Raw genomic sequence first — 24,437 nt, 5'->3', positions numbered from 1 at the left:
AGGAATGATGCTCCCTACTTTACTGTGCGTGATTGCTAAAGAAATGGACCAATTCTGGGCTAAGGAGGGGCCATGGGTATTGTCCCTCCCAGACCACAGGATTGGTCGAATTCCGGACCAATACCAAGCCAGGACTCAAAAGGTACAGATCCCTGGGGCACAATGGGGCTTGTAGTTCCCGAGGCTGTCACTACACTTGAAAACCCACAAAAGAAACACAGACAGGCTGACAGACACAAGAACCAGTAGGCGAATAGACAGAATAACAGATCAAATAATCTGTGTGTCAGTCTAGCTGTCTATGTCTCCTTCTACATAGAGAGATCAGGTGGGTATTCAATGGTTGTGGCCTACTGGACTATATCTCCCAGCATACTACAAGGTTCCCTCCCTCTTATTTCCTGAGAAGGATTGGCCTTGAATTTGACCAATCCCCTGCTGGGTAAGAGATGATGCCCAGTTCCCTTTCATGGGATTGGTTTGAGATGGACCAATCCAATGCTAAGGAGGGACCACAGACAAAGTCCATCCCCCAACACAGGATTGGTCCAATGCAAGACCAATCCCAAGCCAGGACTCAAAGGGATGTTACCACTAGGTCACATTGGGAGTTGTAGTTCCCCAGGATGTCACAACACTTTAAAACACACAAATGACATACACACAGTGTGATCCATGCAAAAACAAGCAGGCAGATAGATACATAAACTACACCGATAGGAACACAAACACATAGATAGATCGATAGATACATCGATAGATAGATAGATAGATAGATAGATAGATAGATAGATAGATAGATAGATAGATAGAAAGACAGATCGACAGACAGAGAGATAGAAAGGTACATAGAGAGACAGAGAGACAGATAGAGAGAGATATTTGTGTATCCCTGTCTACCTGTCTATCGATATGCCTGACTTTCTGTGTCTCTCTCTGTCTCTCGATTCCATTTTCCCTCTATATGCCCTTCCATCTATCTGTCTCTGTCTGTCCCTTTGTTTCACCTTCCCTCATCCTGTAGTTCTATTAATCTTTCAATGTCTCGATCTCACATTCTGTTTCTGTTTCTATGTCTTTTTTTCTATGTTCCTATCTATTTATCTCTCGATCTGTCTGTCTGCCTGCCTGTCTATCTCTCTTTCTGTGTTTGACTACGTGTCTCTCTATGTGCTATCTCTATATCCATCTATCTGCCCTCCTACCTATCTCACTACCCATCTGCCAGTCGGCCTGCCTATCGGTCTTTCTATCTGTCTGTCTCGATCTCTCTGGATTCTCACGGGATCAGGGAACAAGTACAAACTTTGGAGTCTCCAATCTATTAGCTCCTCCGGAAATCCAGGCTACACCAGATACGTCTAGGCCACAAGTTTGGGGTTTCTTGATTCCAGGTTGATAATAGAAAAACCGGGAAGGCCATGGTCCTTTGATATTCCCTCAGACTCGGGAATGGCGAGATTGGTGTGAGAGCAAAAGAGTGTTCTAAAATTTTAACTCTGTCTTTGCAAGATAGGATTCACGGTGCTGTCCATCAATAGAACACTTTCTACATCTTGCTGTCCTTTAATTTTTACAGCTGGTCAACAAATAACCAGATAAACAACAGACAATGAATCACGTGGGATTTTACAAGTCTGTGCTATGATTTTCATCACGGTCAAAGTGCAAGCAATTCTGCTTCCAGCAAAAAAAACGATACTGTATCTACATTAACAGACCACCATTGGCAAATACAGATTCTACTGTTTCCTGATTTGATGCAGTGGATGTATTCACAGCATCGACAATAAGGTGTGTCAACATGGAATCTAGAAATCCCAAACTTGTGGCCTAGTGGGATTTGGTGAAGCCCAGATTTACGGAGGAGCTTGTAGGTTGAAGGCCCCAAAGTTTGTACTTCTTCCCTGTTCCCATGGGAATCCTCCCTGAGGGAATCCGAGGTGAGCAGTTTCAGACTGAAGAGGGACCCTCGGGAGAATGACAATCGTAGTTAGATAGTCTCCCCAATTTTATCAAGAGACCCTTTCCCAAGGAGATCCACACCTGGCGAGGACTATTCTTCAGTATCCACTATAAGCACCCCACTCTCTTAGACCCTAGCCTTTTGCTAGCATTCCTTTCTTATGCTTGATTGTATTTGGTCAGGGAATTCCCTTTAGCTATAGCAATGTCACTCATCTTTCCATGCTCCTAGATTTCCCCCATGTGGTAGAGAGGATCCCCAAATACTTTTCCTCCTTGTAAAGGAGATCTGAGTTGGAAATTGCCCAAGCCTTGAGATATTCAGTCAAGGGAAATGCTAAGCCACAGACAGATAAAACATTGGGACCTGTCCAAGGTCCCAACTACTAACAGATAAACTTCAGGACAAAGGTCCCAGGTGCAAAAAAACTCGAAAACTTTCCAACAAGAGCATGCAACAGATAATTGCCTGGAATGAGGAAGGGAGGGGGGTTATTCATGCTGAAAAGTATTTAAGACTGAATCTTCAGGAGGGAACTCAGAACTCTTTTGGCTGAGTTCCCACTAGTGCGCATTAGTTCAATAAACGGCCCTTTCTTTGCCTGATTGCGTTGTCCATGGGTCTTCCTTGGTGGTGGGTAAAATCCCGGACCTTAACACTTACACTTGTCATCTAGGCTAGGGGCCATCCCTGGGATAACATCCCCAGAGTCCTGGGTTTATACCCTGTAAAAGTCGTGGCACCAGACTCTGAGTAAAGAATACAATAAGTAAAAAAGTGTGGAATATCAACCAAATCTGGTTCCACGGTAAGTCGGCCAAAATGGAGCCCGGGACAACCTGAACACATGCTCCATAACTGACTAAAGTTTGTGTGTGACTGACTGTTGGTATCTGTGTATGTGAGTGAAATAGTATTTCTAGTAGAAGGAAGAGCGAGGAGAGTATAGGTGACATGCATGTATGTTTGGCTGAAAGCGTTGAATGGGAAGCTTGAGTTGGAGTGTGAGAGCCAGAGTGTTCACTACTGCGTCTGAGTAACTGCTTTAAGGCTACTATAATAGAGAAAGTTTCTGCATGAATTTAAACGTCAGGGCTTAGGGTCTAAAGAGTTATCAAATTTGATGTATGAAAGAGCTTCTCAAGGAAGCTGAAGAACTTGAGTTGTCCGTTTCTTCTCAATGTTCCGTGCGGTTTGGGCTATACCGTATGTCTAATGGATTTCTTCTACTTGCAGGTGATAGAAACGTTAGCAAATAATGTCTATCAAGATGTATTACAACAGTTCATTCCTCTGAAAATCTAAAGACAAGGGCAGGAGCTGGTCATCTGTACTGGGGATTATAGAGCAGAAGACCAAAGGAAGACCAGAAATTCTTGACTTTACAGTCTAATATTTTCTTCCCACCTTTTGGTAGGAGTAATGTGTGAAATCGTGTATATCAAGTGCAGGCAATATTGAGTATTGCTAATGAGAGGCATTTTCCTCGAGGTATTAACATGTTTATTTGTATGCAGTCATTTCACATTTTTATCAAGCTGGTATTTGTTTTCAAAGAGTTAGGGTTAATTTTTTCAGATTACCGTGTATGTGTGTGTGTGTGTGTGTGTGTGTGTGTGTGTGTGTGTGTGTAAAACTTTTAAATTTGAATTTCAATATTGTTTTAAAGGTGAAATTGTGGTTAAAGACTTGGGGTTTTATGACTAATTGATAGCTCGGCATTATTTCCCAGTTAACAGGTTCAAGGATGTTACTTTTGAAAGAACAATTATAGAGAAATTCACAGTTTGAAGGATTCCAGCACTAGGAAGAGGATTCTCCATTTTACCTAGCACATTTGAAAAATTTAATGGCCAAGACCGATACAGTGAATGGAACGTTGCAACTTGCATTCCTGCTATTGGGTTTAGACGAACATCAGTACTGGGACCCCTTTTTGTCATTTGAGTAAGCAGTACCTCTGCCAATCCCGAACAACTAATAGGTGGCTCTGCCTGGTGTTTCAAAGTTTGAATCTATCCAATAATGGTGTAACTCTGATGCAAAGTATCAATGAGAATGTGTCTCCTCTTGAAAATGGAGGCTACACAGATTGGCTAACATGACAGCAAGGGAATATAATGAATGCTTGAGGGGATGAGGCAAAGTCTGGATGTGAAGGCATTGTTGCTGGAGTGGTGAATTGATCCAACCATTCTGGAGGGCAATTTGGAACTCTGCCCAGAGGGCGCTACAAGATGGTCTGCCTTTTGATCCAGCCATAGCACTGCAGGGTTTCTACCACATACCCATAATAAGGACAAAGGCTTGACCAAAAATATTGATAGCTGCTCTCTTTGGAGTGGCCAAAAATTGGAAAAGGAGGGGATACCCTTCAACTGGGGAATGGCTGAACAAATTGGGGTACCTCTGGGTGCTGAAATAGTATAGACCTCAAAGGAATAATAAACTGGTGGAATTCCACAGGAACTGGAAAGACCTCCAGGAATGGATGCAGAGTGAGAGAAGTAGAACCAGGAGAACATTGTACATAGAGATGGATGCACTGTGGTACAATGTAATGGAATGGAATGGACTTCTTCATTAGTGTCAATGCAATCATCCTAAACCACCCGGCACAATCGATGAGAAACAACACTATCCACATTCACAAGGAAAACTGTGGGAGTAGAAACACCCAAGAAAAACAACTCCTAGATTACAAGGGTCCAGGGTGTTAAGGCTGGGGATATAGACTCTAAATGAACATCCTAGTGCAAACATCAACAACAAGAAAAGAGGTTCTCCTGAAGGACACATGTCATACCCAGTGGAATTCCCCTCGACTACGGGAAGGGTAGGGCAGGGGAAGGATTGAAAGAATATGATTCTTGTCACCGAGGAGAAATAATGTGCTAAACTGACTAAATAAAATCTGAAAAGCAATGTAAGAAGACAATTTCTGAATAAAGAAATCAATAAAAGGCTGGCTAGAACAGTTTGAGAAAGATCAATTCTCCAGACTTAGTTTCTGGTCTCCAGCTGTTTCAAGATTTTGCATTTCTTCCTTGGTCTCAGGTGTCAGTTTTCTCCCTGAGGAGACGACATCATTTTGTTGAATGGCACCCAGGATGATTGTTGTGGGGTTCATAGATGCTCCACTGGAGCTCGGAGTTATATCATCGTAAGAATGCAAGACTCTGAAACATGGCTTCAAAAGAAAAGGGGACATTTTATTGATGTGAAAGTCATGTTGACTGTGGTCAGGAGGCAGCCAAGGTGGGAGAGCTTGCGTGCAAAATCTGCTCCTTGGGAGGAAGGCAACACAGCATGCCTCCATGCTGGGGTTTAGCTATCATTTGACAGCAGTGAGGACAGAAACAAGGGATTTGGGCAGGAGGCTTGCCCCAGGCCATGGGGCTGGTTCTTGGCATCTGCAGCATAAAGGAAGGGGTGTATCTCCTTGGCCATCTGATTCAAAGGGTAAAGAAGAGTGAGTAGAAGCAGTGAAAGGTGGGGGCTGCAGGTGAGGAACAGCTCAACTCTCCACAGTTTGTGCAGTATCCTCACTAGAGTGCATGGGACCTCAATGGCGGCTAACACTCTGTGTCCTTTTGCCTCACTTTGTTTCATAGCCTGCCCGAGGAAATGCCATTCTTCTTTAGTAAATGCTCCTTTTTGGGAAATGTCAGGACAACAGGTTAAGATCCCTATGAAGTAATGCTCAGAGCTTAGCCTCTGAGCTATTGATTCCTTGCTTTCGTATTCAAGACTTCCAGCGCCTCATGGAAGAGTCAAAGAAAAAGGGTTTGGACGCATCATGCAGTCTGCCACAGCCACTCACCTCACTGGCCAAAGTAGAGGTCTGCCACTCCCCCTCCAATCTTGAACCAAATACATCTTCTGAGCCACCTGAACATCACAGGGACACCATCATATGCTTTGCTTGCCAGCAACCACTTGTTCTGATTTTCTAGGGTGGACAGCTGAGAAGAAGAATGGGAAAGATCGACTGATTGATGAATTCCATAGAGGGACAGACCAATGGACAGACAGATTGACAGACACTGGAGATCGAGAGATAAACAGATGCATACATAGACAGAAACACACATACTTACTTATATAGAGACAGATACCCAGAGAGGACTGATGAACAGACAGATAGACAGACTGACAGGTACATAGACAGGAATGCAGTAAGACAGAGAAACAGATAAACCAAGCCTTATGTCTGTCAGTCGTCCTGTCTGTCGGTCCCCTTGTCCATCTCTCAGTCTACATGGATATAGAGCAAGATATAGTTTTGCTCTTCTTAGGTTGTCGCCTGAAGAACTGCATTTCCCAGTGTGCTCCAGGGGTCCCTCCCCCATCTTTCCTGGTTGGGATTGGTCTTGAATTGCACTAATCCTAGGCTTGGTGAGGAATGATGCTCCCTACTTTACTGTGCGTGATTGCTAAAGAGATGGACCAATTCTGGGCTAAGGAGGGGCCATGGGTATTGTCCCTCCCCGACGACAGGATTGATCGAATTCCGGACCAATCCCAAGCCAGGACTCAAAAGGTACAGATCCCTGGGGCACAATGGGGCTTGTAGTTCCCGAGGCTGTCACTACACTTGAAAACCCACAAAAGAAACACAGACAGGCTGACAGACACAAGAACCAGTAGGCGAATAGACAGAATAACAGATCAAATAATCTGTGGGTCAGTCTAGCTGTCTATGTCTCCTTCTACATTGAGAGATCAGGTGGGTATTCAATGGTTGTGGCCTACTGGACTATATCTCCCAGCATACTACAAGGTTCCCTCCCTCTTATTTCCTGAGAAGGATTGGCCTTGAATTTGACCAATCCCCTGCTGGGTAAGAGATGATGCCCAGTTCCCTTTCATGGGATTGGTTTTGAGGTGGACCAATCCCATGCTAAGGAGGGACCATAGACAAAGTCCATCCCCCAACACAGGATTGGTCCAATGCAAGACCAATCCCAAGCCAGGACTCAAAGGGATGTTACCACTAGGTCACATTGGGAGTTGTAGTTCCCCAGGATGTCACAACACTTTAAAACACACAAATGACATACACACAGTGTGATCCATGCAAAAACAAGCAGGCAGATAGATACATAAACTACACCGATAGGAACACAAAGACATAGATAGATCGATAGATACATCGATAGATAGATAGATAGATAGATAGATAGATAGATAGATAGATAGATAGAAAGACAGATCGACAGACAGAGAGATAGAAAGGTACATAGAGAGACAGAGAGACAGATAGAGAGAGATATTTGTGTATCCCTGTCTACCTGTCTATCGATATGCCTGACTTTCTGTGTCTCTCTCTGTCTCTCGATTCCATTTTCCCTCTATATGCCCTTCCATCTATCTGTCTCTGTCTGTCCCTTTGTTTCACCTTCCCTCATCCTGTAGTTCTATTAATCTTTCAATGTCTCAATCTCACATTCTGTTTCTGTTTCTATGTCTTTTTGTTCTATGTTCCTATCTATTTATCTCTCGATCTGTCTGTCTGCCTGCCTGTCTATCTCTCTTTCTGTGTTTGACTACGTGTCTCTCTATGTGCTATCTCTATATCCATCTATCTGCCCTCCTACCTATCTCACTACCCATCTGCCAGTCGGCCTGCCTATCGGTCTTTCTATCTGTCTGTCTCTATCTCTCTGGATTCTCACGGGATCAGGGAAAAGTACAACCTTTGGAGTCTCCAATCTATTAGCTCCTCCGGAAATCCAGGCTACACCAGATACGTCTAGGCCCCAAGTTTGGGGTTCCTTGATTCCAGGTTGACAATAGAAAAACCGGGAAGGCCATGGTCCTTTGATATTCCCTCAGACTCGGGAATGGCGAGATTGGTGTGAGAGCAAAAGAATGTTCTAAAATTTTAACTCTGTCTTTGCAAGATAGGATTCACGGTGCTGTCCATCAATAGAACACTTTCTACATCTTGCTGTCCTTTAATTTTTACAGCTGTTCAACAAATAACCTGATAAACAACAGACAATGAATCACATGGGATTTTACAAGTCTGTGCGCTGATTTTCATCACGGTCAAAGTGCAAGCAATTCTGCTTCCAGCAAAAAAAAAACGATACTGTATCTACATTAACAGACCACCATTGGCAAATACAGATTCTACTGTTTCCTGATTTGATGCAGTGGATGTATTCACAGCATCGGCAATAAGGTGTGTCAACATGGAATCTAGAAATCCCAAACTTGTGGCCTACTGGGATCTGGTGAAGCCCAGATTTACGGAGGAGCTTGTAGGTTGAAGACCCCAAAGTTTGTACTTCTTCCCTGTTCCCATGGGAATCCTCCCTGAGGGAATCCGAGGTGAGCAGTTTCAGACTGACGAGGGACCCTCGGGAGAATGACAATCGTAGTTAGATAGTCTCCCCAATTTTATCAAGAGACCCTTTCCCAAGAAGATCCACACCTGGCGAGGACTATTCTTCAGTATCCACTATAAGCACCCCACTCTCTTACACCCTAGCCTTTTGCTAGCATTCCTTTCTTATGCTTGATTGTATTCGGTCAGGGAATTCCTTTTAGCTATAGCAATGTCACTCATCTTTCCATGCTCCTAGATTTCCCCCATGTGGTAGAGAGGATCCCCAAATACTTTTCCTCCTTGTAAAGGAGATCTGAGTTGGAAATTGCCCAAGCCTTGAGATATTCAGTCAAGGGAAATGCTAAGCCACAGACAGATAAAACTTTGGGACCTGTCCAAGGTCCCAACTACTAACAGATAAACTTCAGGACGAAGGTCCCAGGTGCAAAAAAAACTCGGAAACTTTCCAACAAGAGCATGCAACAGATAATGGCCTGGAATGAGGAAGGGAGGGGGGTTATTCATGCTGAAAAGTATTTAAGACTGAATCTTCAGGAGGGAACTCAGAACTCTTTTGGCTGAGTTCCCACTAGTGCGCATTAGTTCAATAAACGGCCCTTTCTTTGCCTGATTGCGCTGTCCATGGGTCTTCCTTGGTGGTGGGTAAAATCCCGGACCTTAACACTTATACTTGTCATCTAGGCTAGGGGCCATCCCTGGGATAACATCCCCAGAGTCCTGGGTTTATACCCTGTAAAAGTCGTGGCACCAGACTCTGAGTAAAGAATACAATAAGTAAAAAAGTGTGGAATATCAACCAAATCTGGTTCCACGGTAAGTCGGCCAAAATGGAGCCCGGGACAACCTGAACACATGCTCCATAACTGACTAAAGTTTGTGTGTGACTGACTGTTGGTATCTGTGTATGTGAGTGAAATAGTATTTCTAGTAGAAGGAAGAGCGAGGAGAGTATAGGTGACATGCATGTATGTTTGGCTGAAAGCGTTGAATGGGAAGCTTGAGTTGGAGTGTGAGAGCCAGAGTGTTCACTACTGTGTCTGAGTAACTGCTTTAAGGCTACTATAATAGAGAAAGTTTCTGCATGAATTTAAACGTCAGGGCTTAGGGTCTAAAGAGTTATCAAATTTGATGTATGAAAGAGCTTCTCAAGGAAGCTGAAGAACTTGAGTTCTCCGTTTCTTCTCAATGTTCCGTGCGGTTTGGGCTATACCGTATGTCTAATGGATTTCTTCTACTTGCAGGTGATAGAAACGTTAGCAAATAATGTCTATCAAGATGTATTACAACAGTTCATTCCTCTGAAAATCTAGAGACAAGGGCAGGAGCTGGTCATCTGTACTGGGGATTATAGAGCAGAAGACCAAAGGAAGACCAGAAATTCTTGACTTTACAGTCTAATATTTTCTTCCCACCTTTTGGTAGGAGTAATGTGTGAAATCGTGTATATCAAGTGCAGGCAATATTGAGAATTGCTAATGAGAGGCATTTTCCTCGAGGTATTAACATGTTTATTTGTATGCAGTCATTTCACATTTTTATCAAGCTGGTATTTGTTTTCAAAGAGTTAGGGTTAATTTTTTCAGATTACCGTGTATGTGTGTGTGTGTGTGTGTGTGTGTGTGTGTGTGTAAAACTTTTAAATTTGAATTTCAATATTGTTTTAAAGGTGAAATTGTGGTTAAAGACTTGGGTTTTTATGACTAATTGATAGCTCGGCATTATTTCCAAGTTAACAGGTTCAAGGATGTTACTTTTGAAAGAACAATTATAGAGAAATTCACAGTTTGAAAGATTCCAGCACTAGGAAGAGGATTCTCCATTTTACCTAGCACATTTGAAAAATTTAATGGCCAAGACCGATACAGTGAATGGAACATTGCAACTTGCATTCCTGCTATTGGGTTTAGACGAACATCAGTACTGGGACCCCTTTTTGTCATTTGAGTAAGCAGTACCTCTGCCAATCCCGAACAACTAATAGGTGGCTCTGCCTGGTGTTTCAAAGTTTGAATCTATCCAATAATGGTGTAACTCTGATGCAAAGTATCAATGAGAATGTGTCTCCTCTTGAAAATGGAGGCTACACAGATTGGCTAACATGACAGCAAGGGAATATAATGAATGCTTGAGGGGATGAGGCAAAGTCTGGATGTGAAGGCATTGTTGCTGGAGTGGTGAATTGATCCAACCATTCTGGAGGGCAATTTGGAACTCTGCCCAGAGGGCGCTACAAGATGGTCTGCCTTTTGATCCAGCCATAGCACTGCAGGGTTTCTACCACATACCCATAATAAGGACAAAGGCTTGACCAAAAATATTGATAGCTGCTCTCTTTGGAGTGGCCAAAAATTGGAAAAGGAGGGGATACCCTTCAACTGGGGAATGGCTGAACAAATTGGGGTACCTCTGGGTGCTGAAATAGTATAGACCTCAAAGGAATAATAAACTGGTGGAATTCCACAGGAACTGGAAAGACCTCCAGGAATGGATGCAGAGTGAGAGAAGTAGAACCAGGAGAACATTGTACATAGAGATGGATGCACTGTGGTACAATGGAATGGAATGGAATGGACTTCTTCATTAGTGTCAATGCAATCATCCTAAATCACCCAGCAGAATCGATGAGAAAGAACACTATCCACATTCACAAGGAAAACTGTGGGAGTAGAAACACCCAAGAAAAACAACTGCTAGATTACAAGGGTCCAGGGGGTTAAGGCTGGGGATATAGACTCTAAATGAACATCCTAGTGCAAACATCAACAACAAGAAAAGAGGTTCTCCTGAAGGACACATGTCATACCCAGTGGAATTCCCCTCGACTACGGGAAGGGTAGGGCAGGGGAAGGATTGAAAGAATATGATTCTTGTCACCGAGGAGAAATAATGTGCTAAACTGACTAAATAAAATCTGAAAAGCAATGTAAGAAGACAATTTCTGAATAAAGAAATCAATAAAAGGCTGGCTACAACAGTTTGAGAAGGATCAATTCTCCAGACTTAGTTTCTGGTCTCCAGCTGTTTCAAGATTTTGAATTTCTTCCTTGGTCTCAGGTGTCAGTTTTCTCCCTGAGGAGACGACATCATTTTGTTGAATGGCACCTGGAATGATTGTTGTGGGGTTCATAGATGCTCCACTGGAGCTCGGAGTTATATCATCGAAAGAATGCAAGACTCTGAAACATGGCTTCAAAAGAAAAGGGGACATTTTATTGATGTGAAAGTCATGTTGACTGTGGTCAGGAGGCAGCCAAGGTGGGAGAGCTTGCGAGCAAAATCTGCTCCTTGGGAGGAAGGCAACACAGCATGCCTCCATGCTGGGGTTTAGCTATCATTTGACAGCAGTGAGGACAGAAACAAGGGATTTGGGCAGGAGGCTTGCCCCAGGCCATGGGGCTGGTTCTTGGCATCTGCAGCATAAAGGAAGGGGTGTATCTCCTTGGCCATCTGATTCAAAGGGTAAAGAAGAGTGAGTAGAAGCAGTGAAAGGTGGGGGCTGCAGGTGAGGAACAGCTCAACTCTCCACAGTTTGTGCAGTATCCTCACTAGAGTGCATGGGACCTCAATGGCGGCTAACACTCTATGTCCTTTTGCCTCACTTTGTTTCATAGCCTGGCCGAGGAAATGCCATTCTTCTTTAGTAAATGCTCCTTTTTGGGAAATGTCAGGACAACAGGTTAAGATCCCTATGAAGTAATGCTCAGAGCTTAGCCTCTGAGCTATTGATTCCTTGCTTTCGTATTCAAGACTTCCAGCGCCTCATGGAAGAGTCAAAGAAAAAGGGTTTGGACGCATCATGCAGTCTGCCACAGCCACTCACCTCACTGGCCAAAGTAGAGGTCTGCCACTCCCCCTCCAATCTTGAACCAAATACATCTTCTGAGCCACCTGAACATCACAGGGACACCATCATATGCTTTGCTTGCCAGCAACCACTTGTTCTGATTTTCTAGGGTGGACAGCTGAGAAGAAGAATGGGAAAGATCGACTGATTGATGAATTCCATAGAGGGACAGACCAATGGACAGACAGATTGACAGACACTGGAGATCGAGAGATAAACAGATGCATACATAGACAGAAACACACATACTTACTTATATAGAGACAGATACCCAGAGAGGACTGATGAACAGACAGATAGACAGACTGACAGGTACATAGACAGGAATGCAGTAAGACAGAGAAACAGATAAACCAAGCCTTATGTCTGTCAGTCGTCCTGTCTGTCGGTCCCCTTGTCCATCTCTCAGTCTACATGGATATAGAGCAAGATATAGTTTTGCTCTTCTTAGGTTGTCGCCTGAAGAACTGCATTTCCCAGTGTGCTCCAGGGGTCCCTCCCCCATCTTTCCTGGTTGGGATTGGTCTTGAATTGCACTAATCCTAGGCTTGGTGAGGAATGATGCTCCCTACTTTACTGTGCGTGATTGCTAAAGAGATGGACCAATTCTGGGCTAAGGAGGGGCCATGGGTATTGTCCCTCCCCGACGACAGGATTGATCGAATTCCGGACCAATCCCAAGCCAGGACTCAAAAGGTACAGATCCCTGGGGCACAATGGGGCTTGTAGTTCCCGAGGCTGTCACTACACTTGAAAACCCACAAAAGAAACACAGACAGGCTGACAGACACAAGAACCAGTAGGCGAATAGACAGAATAACAGATCAAATAATCTGTGGGTCAGTCTAGCTGTCTATGTCTCCTTCTACATTGAGAGATCAGGTGGGTATTCAATGGTTGTGGCCTACTGGACTATATCTCCCAGCATACTACAAGGTTCCCTCCCTCTTATTTCCTGAGAAGGATTGGCCTTGAATTTGACCAATCCCCTGCTGGGTAAGAGATGATGCCCAGTTCCCTTTCATGGGATTGGTTTTGAGATGGACCAATCCCATGCTAAGGAGGGACCATAGACAAAGTCCATCCCCCAACACAGGATTGGTCCAATGCAAGACCAATCCCAAGCCAGGACTCAAAGGGATGTTACCACTAGGTCACATTGGGAGTTGTAGTTCCCCAGGATGTCACAACACTTTAAAACACACAAATGACATACACACAGTGTGATCCATGCAAAAACAAGCAGGCAGATAGATACATAAACTACACCGATAGGAACACAAAGACATAGATAGATCGATAGATACATCGATAGATAGATAGATAGATAGATAGATAGATAGATAGATAGATAGATAGATAGATAGATAGAAAGACAGATCGACAGATCGACAGACAGAGAGATAGAAAGGTACATAGAGAGACAGAGAGACAGATAGAGATATTTGTGTATCCCTGTCTACCTGTCTATCGATATGCCTGACTTTCTGTGTCTCTCTCTGTCTCTCGATTCCATTTTCCCTCTATATGCCCTTCCATCTATCTGTCTCTGTCTGTCCCTTTGTTTCACCTTCCCTCATCCTGTAGTTCTATTAATCTTTCAATGTCTCGATCTCACATTCTGTTTCTGTTTCTATGTCTTTTTGTTCTATGTTCCTATCAATTTATCTCTCGATCTGTCTGTCTGCCTGCCTGTCTATCTCTCTTTCTGTGTTTGACTACGTGTCTCTCTATGTGCTATCTCTATATCCATCTATCTGCCCTCCTACCTATCTCACTACCCATCTGCCAGTCGGCCTGCCTATCGGTCTTTCTATCTGTCTGTCTCTATCTCTCTGGATTCTCACGGGATCAGGGAATAAGTACAAACTTTGGAGTCTCCAATCTATTAGCTCCTCCGGAAATCCAGGCTACACCAGATACGTCTAGGCCCCAAGTTTGGGGTTTCTTGATTCCAGGTTGACAATAGAAAAACCGGGAAGGCCATGGTCCTTTGATATTCCCTCAGACTCGGGAATGGCGAGATTGGTGTGAGAGCAAAAGAGTGTTCTAAAATTTTAACTCTGTCTTTGCAAGATAGGATTCACGGTGCTGTCCATCAATAGAACACTTTCTACATCTTGCTGTCCTTTAATTTTTACAGCTGTTCAACAAATAACCAGATAAACAACAGACAATGAATCACATGGGATTTTACAAGTCTGTGCTATGATTTTCATCACGGTCAAAGTGCAAGCAATTCTGCTTCCAGCAAAAAAAAACGATACTGTATCTACATTAACAGACCACCATTGGCAAATACAGATTCTACTGTTTCCTGATTTGATGCAGTGGATGTATTCACAGCATCGGCAATAAGGTGTATCAACATGGAATCTAGAAACCCCAAATTTGTGGCCTAGTGGGATCTGGTGAAGCCCAGATTTTCGGAGGAGCTTGTAGGTTGAAGACCCCAAAGTTTGTACTTCTTCCCTGTTCCCATGGGAATCCTCCCTGAGGGAATCCGAGGTGAGCAGTTTCAGACTGAAGAGGGACCCTCGGGAGAATGACAATCGTAGTTAGATAGTCTCCCCAATTTTATCAAGAGACCCTTTCACAAGAAGATCCACACCTGGCGAGGACTATTCTTCAGTATCCACTATAAGCACCCCACTCTCTTAGACCCTAGCCTTTTGCTAGCATTCCTTTCTTATGCTTGATTGTATTCGGTCAGGGAATTCCTTTTAGCTATAGCAATGTCACTCATCTTTCCATGCTCCTAGATTTCCCCCATGTGGTAGAGAGGATCCCCAAATACTTTTCCTCCTTGTAAAGGAGATCTGAGTTGGAAATTGCCCAAGCCTTGAGATATTCAGTCAAGGGAAATGCTAAGCCACAGACAGATAAAACTTTGGGACCTGTCCAAGGTCCCAACTACTAACAGATAAACTTCAGGACGAAGGTCCCAGGTGCAAAAAAACTCGGAAACTTTCCAACAAGAGCATGCAACAGATAATTGCCTGGAATGAGGAAGGGAGGGGGGTTATTCATGCTGAAAAGTATTTAAGACTGAATCTTCTGGAGGGAACTCAGAACTCTTTTGGCTGAGTTCCCACTAGTGCGCATTAGTTCAATAAACGGCCCTTTCTTTGCCTGATTGCGTTGTCCATGGGTCTTCCTTGGTGGTGGGTAAAATCCCGGACCTTAACACTTACACTTGTCATCTAGGCTAGGGGCCATCCCTGGGATAACATCCCCAGAGTCCTGGGTTTATACCCTGTAAAAGTCGTGGCACCAGACTCTGAGTAAAGAATACAATAAGTAAAAAAGTGTGGAATATCAACCAAATCTGGTTCCACGGTAAGTCGGCCAAAATGGAGCCCGGGACAACCTGAACACATGCTCCATAACTGACTAAAGTTTGTGTGTGACTGACTGTTGGTATCTGTGTATGTGAGTGAAATAGTATTTCTAGTAGAAGGAAGAGCGAGGAGAGTATAGGTGACATGCATGTATGTTTGGCTGAAAGCGTTGAATGGGAAGCTTGAGTTGGAGTGTGAGAGCCAGAGTGTTCACGACTGCGTCTGAGTAACTGCTTTAAGGCTACTATAATAGAGAAAGTTTCTGCATGAATTTAAACGTCAGGGCTTAGGGTCTAAAGAGTTATCAAATTTGATGTATGAAAGAGCTTCTCAAGGAAGCTGAAGAACTTGAGTTCTCCGTTTCTTCTCAATGTTCCGTGCGGTTTGGGCTATACCGTATGTCTAATGGATTTCTTCTACTTGCAGGTGATAGAAACGTTAGCAAATAATGTCTATCAAGATGTATTACAACAGTTCATTCCTCTGAAAATCTAGAGACAAGGGCAGGAGCTGGTCATCTGTACTGGGGATTATAGAGCAGAAGACCAAAGGAAGACCAGAAATTCTTGACTTTACAGTCTAATATTTTCTTCCCACCTTTTGGTAGGAGTAATGTGTGAAATCGTGTATATCAAGTACAGGCAATATTGAGTATTGCTAATGAGAGGCATTTTCCTCGAGGTATTAACATGTTTATTTGTATGCAGTCATTTCACATTTTTATCAAGCTGGTATTTGTTTTCAAAGAGTTAGGGTTAATTTTTTCAGATTACCGTGTGTGTGTGTGTGTGTGTGTGTGTGTGTGTGTGTGTGTAAAACTTTTAAATTTGAATTTCAATATTGTTTTAAAGGTGAAATTGTGGTTAAAGACTTGGGTTTTTATGACTAATTGATAGCTCGGCATTATTTCAAAGTTAACAGGTTCAAGGATGTTACTTTTGAAAGAACAATTATAGAGAAATTCACAGTTTGAAAGATTCCAGCACTAGGAAGAGGATTCTCCATTTTACCTAGCACATTTGAAAAATTTAATGGCCAAGACCGATACAGTGAATGGAACATTGCAACTTGCATTCCAGCTATTGGGTTTAGACGAACATCAGTACTGGGACCCCTTTTTGTCATTTGAGTAAGCAGTACCTCTGCCAATCCCGAACAACTAATAGGTGGCTCTGCCTGGTGTTTCAAAGTTTGAATCTATCCAATAATGGTGTAACTCTGATGCAAAGTATCAATGAGAATGTGTCTCCTCTTGAAAATGGAGGCTACACAGATTGGCTAACATGACAGCAAGGGAATATAATGAATGCTTGAGGGGATGAGGCAAAGTCTGGATGTGAAGGCATTGTTGCTGGAGTGGTGAATTGATCCAACCATTCTGGAGGGCAATTTGGAACTCTGCCCAGAGGGCGCTACAAGATGGTCTGCCTTTTGATCCAGCCATAGCACTGCAGGGTTTCTACCACATACCCATAATAAGGACAAAGGCTTGACCAAAAATATTGATAGCTGCTCTCTTTGGAGTGGCCAAAAATTGGAAAAGGAGGGGATACCCTTCAACTGGGGAATGGCTGAACAAATTGGGGTACCTCTGGGTGCTGAAATAGTATAGACCTCAAAGGAATAATAAACTGGTGGAATTCCACAGGAACTGGAAAGACCTCAAGGAATGGATGCAGAGTGAGAGAAGTAGAACCAGGAGAACATTGTACATAGAGATGGATGCACTGTGGTACAATGGAATGGAATGGAATGGACTTCTTCATTAGTGTCAATGCAATCATCCTAAATCACCCAGCAGAATCGATGAGAAAGAACACTATCCACATTCACAAGGAAAACTGTGGGAGTAGAAACACCCAAGAAAAACAACTGCTAGATTACAAGGGTCCAGGGGGTTAAGGCTGGGGATATAGACTCTAAATGAACATCCTAGTGCAAACATCAACAACAAGAAAAGAGGTTCTCCTGAAGGACACATGTCATACCCAGTGGAATTCCCCTCGACTACTGGAAGGGTAGGGCAGGGGAAGGATTGAAAGAATATGATTCTTGTCACCGAGGAGAAATAATGTGCTAAACTGACTAAATAAAATCTGAAAAGCAATGTAAGAAGACAATTTCTGAATAAAGAAATCAATAAAAGGCTGGCTACAACAGTTTGAGAAGGATCAATTCTCCAGACTTAGTTTCTGGTCTCCAGCTGTTTCAAGATTTTGCATTTCTTCCTTGGTCTCAGGTGTCAGTTTTCTCCCTGAGGAGACGACATCATTTTGTTGAATGGCACCCAGGATGATTGTTGTGGGGTTCATAGATGCTCCACTGGAGCTCGGAGTTATATCATCGTAAGAATGCAAGACTCTGAAACATGGCTTCAAAAGAAAAGGGGACATTTTATTGATGTGAAAGTCATGTTGACTGTGGTCAGGAGGCAGCCAAGGTGGGAGAGCTTGCGTGCAAAATCTGCTCCTTGGGAGGAAGGCAACACAGCATGCCTCCATGCTGGGGTTTAGCTATCATTTGACAACAGTGAGGACAGAAACAAGGGATTTGGGCAGGAGGCTTGCCCCAGGCCATGGGGCTGGTTCTTGGCATCTGCAGCATAATGGAAGGATTGTATATCCTTGGCCATCTGATTCAAAGGGTAAAGAAGAGTGAGTAGAAGCAGTGAAAGGTGGGGGCTGCAGGTGAGGAACAGCTCAACTCTCCACAGTTTGTGCAGTATCCTCACTAGAGTGCATGGGACCTCAATGGCGGCTAACACTCTGTGTCCTTTTGCCTCACTTTGTTTCATAGCCTGCCCGAGGAAATGCCATTCTTCTTTAGTAAATGCTCCTTTTTGGGAAATGTCAGGACAACAGGTTAAGATCCCTATGAAGTAATGCTCAGAGCTTAGCCTCTGAGCTATTGATTCCTTGCTTTCCTATTCAAGACTTCCAGCGCCTCATGGAAGAGTCAAAGAAAAAGGGTTTGGACGCATCATGCAGTCTGCCACAGCCACTCACCTCACTGGCCAAAGTAGAGGTCTGCCACTCCCCCTCCAATCTTGAACCAAATACATCTTCTGAGCCACCTGAACATCACAGGGACACCATCATATGCTTTGCTTGCCAGCAACCACTTGTTCTGATTTTCTAGGGTGGACAGCTGAGAAGAAGAATGGGAAAGATCGACTGATTGATGAATTCCATAGAGGGACAGACCAATGGACAGACAGATTGACAGACACTGGAGATCGAGAGATAAACAGATGCATACATAGACAGAAACACACATACTTACTTATATAGAGACAGATACCCAGAGAGGACTGATGAACAGACAGATAGACAGACTGACAGGTACATAGACAGGAATGCAGTAAGACAGAGAAACAGATAAACCAAGCCTTATGTCTGTCAGTCGTCCTGTCTGTCGGTCCCCTTGTCCATCTCTCAGTCTACATGGATATAGAGCAAGATATAGTTTTGCTCTTCTTAGGTTGTCGCCTGAAGAACTGCATTTCCCAGTGTGCTCCAGGGGTCCCTCCCCCATCTTTCCTGGTTGGGATTGGTCTTGAATTGCACTAATCCTAGGCTTGGTGAGGAATGATGCTCCCTACTTTACTGTGCGTGATTGCTAAAGAGATGGACCAATTCTGGGCTAAGGAGGGGCCATGGGTATTGTCCCTCCCCGACGACAGGATTGATCGAATTCCGGACCAATCCCAAGCCAGGACTCAAAAGGTACAGATCCCTGGGGCACAATGGGGCTTGTAGTTCCCGAGGCTGTCACTACACTTGAAAACCCACAAAAGAAACACAGACAGGCTGACAGACACAAGAACCAGTAGGCGAATAGACAGAATAACAGATCAAATAATCTGTGGGTCAGTCTAGCTGTCTATGTCTCCTTCTACATGGAGAGATCAGGTGGGTATTCAATGGTTGTGGCCTACTGGACTATATCTCCCAGCATACTACAAGGTTCCCTCCCTCTTATTTCCTGAGAAGGATTGGCCTTGAATTTGACCAATCCCCTGCTGGGTAAGAGATGATGCCCAGTTCCCTTTCATGGGATTGGTTTTGAGATGGACCAATCCCATGCTAAGGAGGGACCATAGACAAAGTCCATCCCCCAACACAGGATTGGTCCAATGCAAGACCAATCCCAAGCCAGGACTCAAAGGGATGTTACCACTAGGTCACATTGGGAGTTGTAGTTCCCCAGGATGTCACAACACTTTAAAACACACAAATGACATACACACAGTGTGATCCATGCAAAAACAAGCAGGCAGATAGATACATAAACTACACCGATAGGAACACAAAGACATAGATAGATCGATAGATACATCGATAGATAGATAGATAGATAGATAGATAGATAGATAGATAGATAGATAGAAAGACAGATCGACAGACAGAGAGATAGAAAGGTACATAGAGAGACAGAGAGACAGATAGAGAGAGATATTTGTGTATCCCTGTCTACCTGTCTATCGATATGCCTGACTTTCTGTGTCTCTCTCTGTCTCTCGATTCCATTTTCCCTCTATATGCCCTTCCATCTATCTGTCTCTGTCTGTCCCTTTGTTTCACCTTCCCTCATCCTGTAGTTCTATTAATCTTTCAATGTCTCAATCTCACATTCTGTTTCTGTTTCTATGTCTTTTTGTTCTATGTTCCTATCTATTTATCTCTCGATCTGTCTGTCTGCCTGCCTGTCTATCTCTCTTTCTGTGTTTGACTACGTGTCTCTCTATGTGCTATCTCTATATCCATCTATCTGCCCTCCTACCTATCTCACTACCCATCTGCCAGTCGGCCTGCCTATCGGTCTTTCTATCTGTCTGTCTCTATCTCTCTGGATTCTCACGGGATCAGGGAAAAGTACAACCTTTGGAGTCTCCAATCTATTAGCTCCTCCGGAAATCCAGGCTACACCAGATACGTCTAGGCCCCAAGTTTGGGGTTCCTTGATTCCAGGTTGACAATAGAAAAACCGGGAAGGCCATGGTCCTTTGATATTCCCTCAGACTCGGGAATGGCGAGATTGGTGTGAGAGCAAAAGAGTGTTCTAAAATTTTAACTCTGTCTTTGCAAGATAGGATTCACGGTGCTGTCCATCAATAGAACACTTTCTACATCTTGCTGTCCTTTAATTTTTACAGCTGTTCAACAAATAACCTGATAAACAACAGACAATGAATCACATGGGATTTTACAAGTCTGTGCGCTGATTTTCATCACGGTCAAAGTGCAAGCAATTCTGCTTCCAGCAAAAAAAAACGATACTGTATCTACATTAACAGACCACCATTGGCAAATACAGATTCTACTGTTTCCTGATTTGATGCAGTGGATGTATTCACAGCATCGGCAATAAGGTGTGTCAACATGGAATCTAGAAATCCCAAACTTGTGGCCTACTGGGATCTGGTGAAGCCCAGATTTACGGAGGAGCTTGTAGGTTGAAGACCCCAAAGTTTGTACTTCTTCCCTGTTCCCATGGGAATCCTCCCTGAGGGAATCCGAGGTGAGCAGTTTCAGACTGACGAGGGACCCTCGGGAGAATGACAATCGTAGTTAGATAGTCTCCCCAATTTTATCAAGAGACCCTTTCCCAAGAAGATCCACACCTGGCGAGGACTATTCTTCAGTATCCACTATAAGCACCCCACTCTCTTACACCCTAGCCTTTTGCTAGCATTCCTTTCTTATGCTTGATTGTATTCGGTCAGGGAATTCCTTTTAGCTATAGCAATGTCACTCATCTTTCCATGCTCCTAGATTTCCCCCATGTGGTAGAGAGGATCCCCAAATACTTTTCCTCCTTGTAAAGGAGATCTGAGTTGGAAATTGCCCAAGCCTTGAGATATTCAGTCAAGGGAAATGCTAAGCCACAGACAGATAAAACTTTGGGACCTGTCCAAGGTCCCAACTACTAACAGATAAACTTCAGGACGAAGGTCCCAGGTGCAAAAAAACTCGGAAACTTTCCAACAAGAGCATGCAACAGATAATGGCCTGGAATGAGGAAGGGAGGGGGGTTATTCATGCTGAAAAGTATTTAAGACTGAATCTTCAGGAGGGAACTCAGAACTCTTTTGGCTGAGTTCCCACTAGTGCGCATTAGTTCAATAAACGGCCCTTTCTTTGCCTGATTGCGTTGTCCATGGGTCTTCCTTGGTGGTGGGTAAAATCCCGGACCTTAACACTTACACTTGTCATCTAGGCTAGGGGCCATCCCTGGGATAACATCCCCAGAGTCCTGGGTTTATACCCTGTAAAAGTCGTGGCACCAGACTCTGAGTAAAGAATACAATAAGTAAAAAAGTGTGGAATATCAACCAAATCTGGTTCCAAGGTAAGTCGGCCAAAATGGAGCCCGGGACAACCTGAACACATGCTCCATAACTGACTAAAGTTTGTGTGTGACTGACTGTTGGTATCTGTGTATGTGAGTGAAATAGTATTTCTAGTAGAAGGAAGAGCGAGGAGAGTATAGGTGACATGCATGTATGTTTGGCTGAAAGCGTTGAATGGGAAGCTTGAGTTGGAGTGTGAGAGCCAGAGTGTTCACGACTGCGTCTGAGTAACTGCTTTAAGGCTACTATAATAGAGAAAGTTTCTGCATGAATTTAAATGTCAGGGCTTAGGGGCTAAAGAGTTATCAAATTTGATGTATGAAAGAGCTTCTCAAGGAAGCTGAAGAACTTGAGTTCTCCGTTTCTTCTCAATGTTCCGTGCGGTTTGGGCTATACCGTATGTCTAATGGATTTCTTCTACTTGCAGGTGATAGAAACGTTAGCTAATAATGTCTATCAAGATGTATTACAACAGTTCATTCCTCTGAAAATCTAGAGACAAGGGCAGGAGCTGGTCATCTGTACTGGGGATTATAGAGCAGAAGACCAAAGGAAGACCAGAAATTCTTGACTTTACAGTCTAATATTTTCTTCCCACCTTTTGGTAGGAGTAATGTGTGAAATCGTGTATATCAAGTGCAGGCAATATTGAGTATCGCTAATGAGAGGCATTTTCCTCGAGGTATTAACATGTTTATTTGTATGCAGTCATTTCACATTTTTATCAAGCTGGTATTTGTTTTCAAAGAGTTAGGGTTAATTTTTTCAGATTACCGTGTATGTGTGTGTGTGTGTGTGTGTGTGTGTAAAACTTTTAAATTTGAATTTCAATATTGTTTTAAAGGTGAAATTGTGGTTAAAGACTTGGGTTTTTATGACTAATTGATAGCTCGGCATTATTTCCAAGTTAACAGGTTCAAGGATGTTACTTTTGAAAGAACAATTATAGAGAAATTCACAGTTTGAAAGATTCCAGCACTAGGAAGAGGATTCTCCATTTTACCTAGCACATTTGAAAAATTTAATGGCCAAAACCGATACAGTGAATGGAACGTTGCAACTTGCATTCCTGCTATTGGGTTTAGACGAACATCAGTACTGGGACCCCTTTTTGTCATTTGAGTAAGCAGTACCTCTGCCAATCCCGAACAACTAATAGGTGGCTCTGCCTGGTGTTTCAAAGTTTGAATCTATCCAATAATGGTGTAACTCTGATGCAAAGTATCAATGAGAATGTGTCTCCTCTTGAAAATGGAGGCTACACAGATTGGCTAACATGACAGCAAGGGAATATAATGAATGCTTGAGGGGATGAGGCAAAGTCTGGATGTGAAGGCATTGTTGCTGGAGTGGTGAATTGATCCAACCATTCTGGAGGGCAATTTGGAACTCTGCCCAGAGGGCTCTACAAGATGGTCTGCCTTTTGATCCAGCCATAGCACTGCAGGGTTTCTACCACATACCCATAATAAGGACAAAGGCTTCACCAAGAATATTGATAGCTGCTCTCTTTGGAGTGGCCAAAAATTGGAAAAGGAGGGGATACCCTTCAACTGGGGAATGGCTGAACAAATTGGGGTACCTCTGGGTGCTGAAATAGTATAGACCTCAAAGGAATAATAAACTGGTGGAATTCCACAGGAACTGGAAAGACCTCCAGGAATGGATGCAGAGTGAGAGAAGTAGAACCAGGAGAACATTGTACATAGAGATGGATGCACTGTGGTACAATGGAATGGAATGGAATGGACTTCTTCATTAGTGTCAATGCAATCATCCTAAATCACCCGGCAGAATCGATGAGAAACAACACTATCCACATTCACAAGGAAAACTGTGGGAGTAGAAACACCCAAGAAAAACAACTGCTAGATTACAAGGGTCCAGGGGGTTAAGGCTGGGGATATAGACTCTAAATGAACATCCTAGTGCAAACATCAACAACAAGAAAAGAGGTTCTCCTGAAGGACACATGTCATACCCAGTGGAATTCCCCTCGACTACGAGAAGGGTAGGGCAGGGGAAGGATTGAAAGAATATGATTCTTGTCACTGAGGAGAAATAATGTGCTAAACTGACTAAATAAAATCTGAAAAGCAATGTAAGAAGACAATTTCTGAATAAAGAAATCAATAAAAGGCTGGCTACAACAGTTTGAGAAGGATCAATTCTCCAGACTTAGTTTCTGGTCTCCAGCTGTTTCAAGATTTTGCATTTCTTCCTTGGTCTCAGGTGTCAGTTTTCTCCCTGAGGAGACGACATCATTTTGTTGAATGGCACCTGGAATGATTGTTGTGGGGTTCATAGATGCTCCACTGGAGCTCGGAGTTATATCATCGTAAGAATGCAAGACTCTGAAACATGGCTTCAAAAGAAAAGGGGACATTTTATTGATGTGAAAGTCATGTTGACTGTGGTCAGGAGGCAGCCAAGGTGGGAGAGCTTGCTTGCAAAATCTGCTCCTTGGGAGGAAGGCAACACAGCATGCCTCCATGCTGGGGTTTAGCTATCATTTGACAGCAGTGAGGACAGAAACAAGGGATTTGGGCAGGAGGCTTGCCCCAGGCCATGGGGCT

The 24,437-nt window shown here is 43.5% G+C and overlaps 1 long non-coding RNA gene across 4 annotated transcripts in view; it reads right to left on the bottom strand.

Moving 5' to 3' along the window:
* LOC130456078 (uncharacterized) overlaps positions 1–24,437 on the bottom strand; it is a 467,206-nt gene that overhangs the window by 55,967 nt on the left and 386,802 nt on the right. The window contains exons 1-3 of one of the 4 annotated variants that reach the window (XR_008914361.1): positions 18,515–21,803; positions 12,145–12,286; positions 5,790–5,931 (exon numbers count right to left, since the gene is read on the bottom strand). The exons of the other annotated variants lie outside the window; for them this stretch is intronic. This is a non-coding gene — a long non-coding RNA (uncharacterized LOC130456078). Of the gene's footprint in view, positions 1–5,789; positions 5,932–12,144; positions 12,287–18,514; positions 21,804–24,437 lie in introns of those variants that run through there. 4 annotated transcript variants of the gene reach the window in all.

Source organism: Monodelphis domestica, chromosome X (assembly GCF_027887165.1).
Source record: "Monodelphis domestica isolate mMonDom1 chromosome X, mMonDom1.pri, whole genome shotgun sequence".
NCBI classification, from domain to species: Eukaryota; Metazoa; Chordata; class Mammalia; order Didelphimorphia; family Didelphidae; genus Monodelphis; species Monodelphis domestica.
The sequence above is the reverse complement of the archived record's forward strand: the minus strand, read 5'-3'. Positions and strand labels throughout refer to the sequence as shown.